Genomic DNA, 6,463 nt, shown 5'->3' on the forward strand with positions numbered 1-6,463 from the left:
CTGCCATACGAGGATACAGAAAGATGGCAGCCATCTGCAAGTCAAGAAGAGAGTCCTCACCAAACACCAAATCTACCAACATCTTGATCTTGACTTCCCAGCCTCCAGGACTATAATAAATAAAGGTCCCTTGTTTATAAACCACTCGGTTTATGGTATTTTGTTACAGCAGCCTGAGCTGACTGAGAGACAACGTCCTGGCGTCTGTCCCAATGCTTCACCGTTCTGGCTTTTCAGCATGAGTCACCTGTGCTCCTTCTCCCTGGAGGAGCCCTGTCTGGGGCAAGACCTTTGCAGAAACAGTGAGGCTTCTTGTCACTTTCCTCATTTGGAAATCAGGGATTTGGATGACAATTGGATTCCACCAACTGAGGTGTCTCTGAGGCCATTTGAAAGGCCCAGTTAGACAGAGGTTATCTTCCATGGCTCTTAGCCATTGCTGTTGGCAAACAAGTATTAGAAGAAACAGGAGACTTTCATGAAGCAGAGTTCCAGGATATGTTTTCTAGCTTCCTGGGTGACAAGAAGCAGTGAGGGCAGTGACAACTTCTTCATCTGACTTCCATTAGGAAGATTCCTTGGATTGCAGCTTCATAAAATTATTCTCTAGCTTCCTGGATGTGGAAGGCAGTTGCTTGGCAGATACCAAGACTTCATGCTCCCTGTGTGACCCTAGGGGCCTCAAAAGTAGGCTGTTCTGGATGTGAGGGAGGAGGGAGGGACAAGCTTAGGAGCTGCTTCTTCGGCCCTTTCCACAATATTATAAGCACCTAATTCTCTGCATACCTTCTAGTGCCCACCTAGAATGGGCACTAGACCTGAGTGGATACATACTCTTGGAAGGATCCAATCCCAGCAATAAGGTTGTTATTAACTAAGATCAAGGAAACCCACATTATACAGCTCCTCCTGTCTCTGGGTCAAGGGAGAGCGGGCAGGCAGGAGAGTCATCTTAGAACCGCATGCCACGTGTTCTCATTCCATCCAGCAGGTGACTTGTGCCAGACACTGCTATCCACACTGGTGAACAAGGCTGAGGCCCTGCAGGGTCCTGATGGGTACTAGAGTCTCTGGTTCCAATATGAGGAGGATGAACACTTCAGCACAGTTTTCTTTTTAGTAGACAGACCAGGAAATCAGAGGAGCTCTCTGTTACTCCATAAGGGCTGTGGTTCTCAGTAATAACTAATGGCTGTGGTTCTCAATAATAACTAATGGCTGTGGTTCTCAATAATAACTAATGGCTGTGGTTCTCAGTAATAACTAATGGCTGTGGTTCTCAGTAATAACTAATGGCTGTGGTTCTCAGTAATAACTAATGGCTGTGGTTCTCAATCATAACTAATGACTGTGGTTCTCAATAATAACTAATGGCTGTGGTTCTCAATAATAACTAATGGCTGTGGTTCTCAGTAATAACTAATGGCTGTGGTTCTCAGTAATAACTAATGGCTGTGGTTCTCAGTAATAACTAATGGGTGTGGTTCTCAGTAATAACTAATGGTTGTGGTTCTCAGTAATAACTAATGGCTGTGGTTCTCAGTAATAACTAATGGCTGTGGTTCTCAATAATAACTAATGGCTGTGGTTCTCAGTAATAACTAATGGCTGAGGTTCTCAGTAATAACTAATGGCTGAGGTTCTCAGTAATAACTAATGGCTGTGGTTCTCAATAATAACTAATGGCTGAGGTTCTCAGTAATGACCAAAATCCAGCAGCAATGCATTATAGTCAATGGTAGAACACTGCTGCATTTTGGTCATTCCTTGAAACCTATTTGCTTGAAACTCAGTTCTGCTACAATTGCAGGGATGTATGCAGGAAAAATATTAACTCAGCAGGAAAGCCTGCACCTTCCCAAAAAAAGTTTAGCCCTTGCTTTGCTCCTAGGAGATAAGCTCTAAACCCTTGGAATATCCTGCCTGGTTAGAGTGTCTTTGTTTATCTGGGGGCTTTGATGCCATGCTGGATAGCTCATGTTAACAACGTGATTATGGTGGGGGCTTCTAGCCATGCTAGATGGTTGATGCTATCAATGTAATTCCTGGGTGGGTAGGGGGAACTTTGAGCTATGTAGTTTTAATTTGATCTCTGGAGACTTAGGCACTGAGGTCAGTTCTACAGGTGTTCCATGACTAAGTGACTGACCCCAGTGAACTCTCTGGATACCAAGGCTTGGGTGAGCATCCCTGGATGGAGCACGTTGTGTGTGTTGTCACACATTGTTGCTAGGATGGGAGAATTAAACACTGTCTGCAAAATCCCGCTGGGAGAGGACAGCTGGCAGCTTGCACCACACACTTTTTACCTTTACTGGTTTTAATCCATATCCTTTCAGTATAATAAACCATAACCATGCGTATAACAGCTTTTCTGAGTTCTGAGTCCTTCTAGTGTAGCCGAGTCCAAAGCTCAAACTGCTTGCCAAGCAACAGCCAGTAAGTCGAGAGACAAGCTGTTGGGGCAAGGAAGATGGCTTTACAAGCCAGCAAACCAAAGAGATGGTGGACTCATGTCCTAAAGAGCAATCATAAAACGCATGAATCTCAAGCTTCTTTTTATATTGGGGAAGGCAGAACAAGGAGGAGGTTGAGCCGGGTAGTGACAGGTGACCACAGACATCTGGGCGTCAGCTAAGGAGGTTGCATTAACTTCTTTGTTCTTGGTCAGGTCACAATGCTCCTATAAATCGTTAGCATAACATTGTTACCGTGTGTATGTCTTCCTTATTGCTTCAGGGGTGTTGCAAAGGGACTATTATCATCCTTGCTTTAAAGTTAAACTATAGCCAGGTGTGATGGCTCATGCCTGTAATCCCAGCAATTTGGGAGGCCAAGGCAGGCAGATCACCTGAGGTCAGGAGTTCGAGACCAGCCTGGCCAACAGGGTGAAACCTTATCTCTACTAAAAATACAAAAGTTAGCCGGGTGTGGTGGTGCACACCTGTAGTCCCACCTAGTCAGGAGGCTGAGGCAGGAGAATTGCTTGAACTCAGGAGGCAGAGGTTGCAGTGAGCCGAGATCGCGCCACTGCACTCCAGCCTGAGCAACAGAGCGAGACTCTGTCTCAAAAAAAAAAAAGAAAGAAAGAAAGAAAACAAAAAAAGTTAAACTATACACTAAATTCCTCCCACAGTTAGTTTGGGTTATATGCTAAAGATATTGCAGGGTAGGGGTGTGGTCAGGAGCAAAATGGAGTTTGTTATTCTAGACCTCCTTTTCATGGTTATGCTAGTGAATCATTAAACCCGGGAGTGGTATTGGGTACCCCCAATAAGAGATGGAAAGTTTGACTGAATTTTAGTGCAATATGATAACAGAGGGGAGAGCCACCTGTTGTGATGATAGGGAAGCGGGGTAAGGTACCATCAAGCTAGCTTCCAGTGAAAAAGAGTGTTTACCCAGGAGTACTAGGTCCCACAGGTACAGGAGGGAGTACGGCAAATGAGGTGAGAAATTCTACTCAAATAGTGGCCAGGCACAGTGGCTCATGCCTGTAATCATTGCACTTTGGGAGGCCAAGGCAGGCCAATCACCTGAGGTCAGGAGTTCGAGACCAGCCTTGCCAACATGATGAAACCCCGTCTCTACTAAAAATACAAAAAATTAGCTGAGCGTGGTGGTGCACATCTGTAATCCCAGCTACTCGGGAGGCTGAGGCAGGAGAACCACTTGAACCCGGGAGGTGGAGGTTGCAATGAGCCGAGATCGTGCCGCTACACTCCAGCCTGGGCGACAGATTGAGACTCTGTCTCAAAAAAAAAAAAAAGAAAAAGAAAAAGAAAAAGAAAAGAAATTCTACTCAAATAGTGATCTTGTTGGGAAGATGACCAAGTTAATTCAGTTACAGAGATCAACATCATATATCTTTCATTTCATTAGACTTGTCAACATCTTTCCAAGGAAATTGCTTTTGGATTTGTCAGGGATATTCGATTTTGCTTTATTTGTTTGCTATCATTTTTGTAATTAGTTTCTGCTACATTAGACCCTTTATCCATCAATACCACAGTGTTTATTCAAATATATTCCCACTACATGTCTATGAATGTTATTGATTATTGAGTATTGACTAGAGAAAGAATCTCTTATATGGGTATCAAGAACAGAGAAGTTAGCTTATAGAAAGAATTAAATCAGTAAATTTAGACGCAATTGTGCAACTTAGCTAGTCTTGACAGGAAAGAGAAACTTTGAGATATTCGACAAAACAAGAAAGGAAAATGGCAGAATGAGAATTGATTTGCATTCTTTCAACCATAAGAATGAGGATGTTGATCTGGTTAACTGCCTCTTGCTAGTAGATCTAGGGAGGAATTGGAAAGACAAAGATTGAGGTCGTGAAGGGCAAGAATAAGACAAGTAAAGCACAGTCACGTTGAGCTGCTGGTTTTGGTGACCTGGCTCCCCGGCAGCTGTGATTGGAGCCTGAAGCTGAGAAGTCACGAGGCTAAATGTCCCGATTGTCACCTTGCCACTTAGACCTTGCTGCTTAGACCTTGTTGCTTAGAAGGAGACACCAGAAACCAGGAACCTGAGGCTGGGATAAAGCAGATGCTTTCTCTCCTGGTGCTCTGGGAAGGGAGTTTGAAGTAATCTAGGCAGCTTGCTGCTTGTGCCTTCATCCTGGCGGGTAAAATCACCTTGAGTGGAGGTAGAACACGTGTATCTGCCAAACTGTGATTCTCTAAGGGCAAGGATTACATCTCTGTTTGTTTGTTTGTTTGTTTGTTTTTGAGACGGAGTCAGGCTAGAGTGCAGTGGCGCAATCTTGGCTCACTGCAAGCTCTGCCTCCCGGGTTCACACCATTCTCCTGCCTCAGCCTCCCAAGTAGCTGGGACTACAGGTGCCCGTCACCACGTCCTGCTAATTTTTTGTATTTTTAGTAGAGACGGGGTTTAACCGTGTTAGCCAGGATGGTCTTGATCTCCTGACCTCGTGACCCGCCCCCCTCGGCCTCCCAAAGTGCTGGGATTACAGGCGTGGGCCACCACGCCCGGCCCCCAAAAGGAAACTCTTGATTTGACCTCCTGCAAACTCCCCAGCCTGATCCTCTTCTCATCACAGTAAATTACACTCATGGTCCCCTTTTTCTCGGGCCAAACTCCAGTCACCTGGGAAACATCCTTGGCTCATCTTTTGCTCATGCCCCAGCCATTGTGTTAACCCAAGACCCTCAGATCTGTCCACTTTCCTCCATTGCCCTCCCACCTCCCTCTTTCTCCCTGATTACCACAGGGCCTTCCCTCTTGAACAGGCACAAGAGCTCCCCAGTCTGACTCTTGTCCCTATTCACTGTGGCTAGATTGCACTTTTAAAAACAGTTACCAGAGGCGGGGCGGGTGGATCACCTGAGGTCAGGAGTTTGAGACCAGCCTGATCAATATGTTGAAACCCCGTCTCTGCTAAAAATACAAAAATTAACTGGGCGTGGTGGCATGTGCCTGTAGTCCCAGCTACTCGGGAAGCTGAAGCAGGAGAATTGCTTGAAGCCGGGATGCAGAGGTTGCAGTGAGCCAAGATCGCGCCACTGTACTCCCGCCTGGGTGACAGAACGAGGCTCCGTCTCAAAAAAAAAAACAAGCAAACAAAAAAACCAACAATGAATATCATCAATACAAAAACCACCATACTGACAATATTAGTACGGGGAAGAGGATGGTGGGAAAAGAGGAAGATACAGAAGTCCTCATCTTTTGCTGCAGAGAGTCAATAGAAAGATTCAATAATGTTGTTAAAAACAAGATGAGAACGTGGGAGCTCAGAGAGTGTTATGAGTTGGTGGGGTGTCCACACTGGGTGGGGGCTGGGAGCAGCGCTGGTCAGAGCCTGGGCAGCAGACAGGACATGGGTCAGCCCAGAGAGGGGCGGCAGAGCTCATGAAGGGTGAGGCTGGGGGTGGGGGAGTCTGGATAATAACCATGATTTCATCATTTTCTAGCTGAGTGATCCTTTATCTTTGAGCCTGTAGACTCCCTTCACGGCACTTACCCAGGTCTTTTTCTTTATTTCGGTGATACTCGTACTTGAACAGTGCCTGATACTTAGTGGATGCTTAGTAAATGTTTTCGCTTATTTTTTATTTTTATTTATGTATTTTTTGTGACAGAGTCTCCCTCAATCACCCAGGCTGGAGTGCAATGGTGCAATCTGGACTTACTGCAACCTCCACCTCCCAGGCTCAAGAGATTCTCATGTCTCAGCCTCCCAAGTAGCTGGGATTATAGGTGTGCGCCACCATACCCAGCTAAGTTTTGTACTTTTAGTAGAGATGGGGTTTCACCATGTTGGCCAGGATGGTCTCAAACTCCTGGCCTCAAGTGATCCACCCACCTCGGCCTCCCAAAGTTCTGGGATTATAGGAGTGAGCCACTGCGCCCAGCATTTTGGAATGAATGATGGTGGGGAGTGAATAAGGGTCTCACCTGGGTACAGAGATTGACCTGACAGAGGGCAGTTGGG

The sequence above is a fragment of the Pan paniscus genome, chromosome 19 (genome assembly GCF_029289425.2).
Source record: "Pan paniscus chromosome 19, NHGRI_mPanPan1-v2.0_pri, whole genome shotgun sequence".
Taxonomy (NCBI): Eukaryota; Metazoa; Chordata; class Mammalia; order Primates; family Hominidae; genus Pan; species Pan paniscus.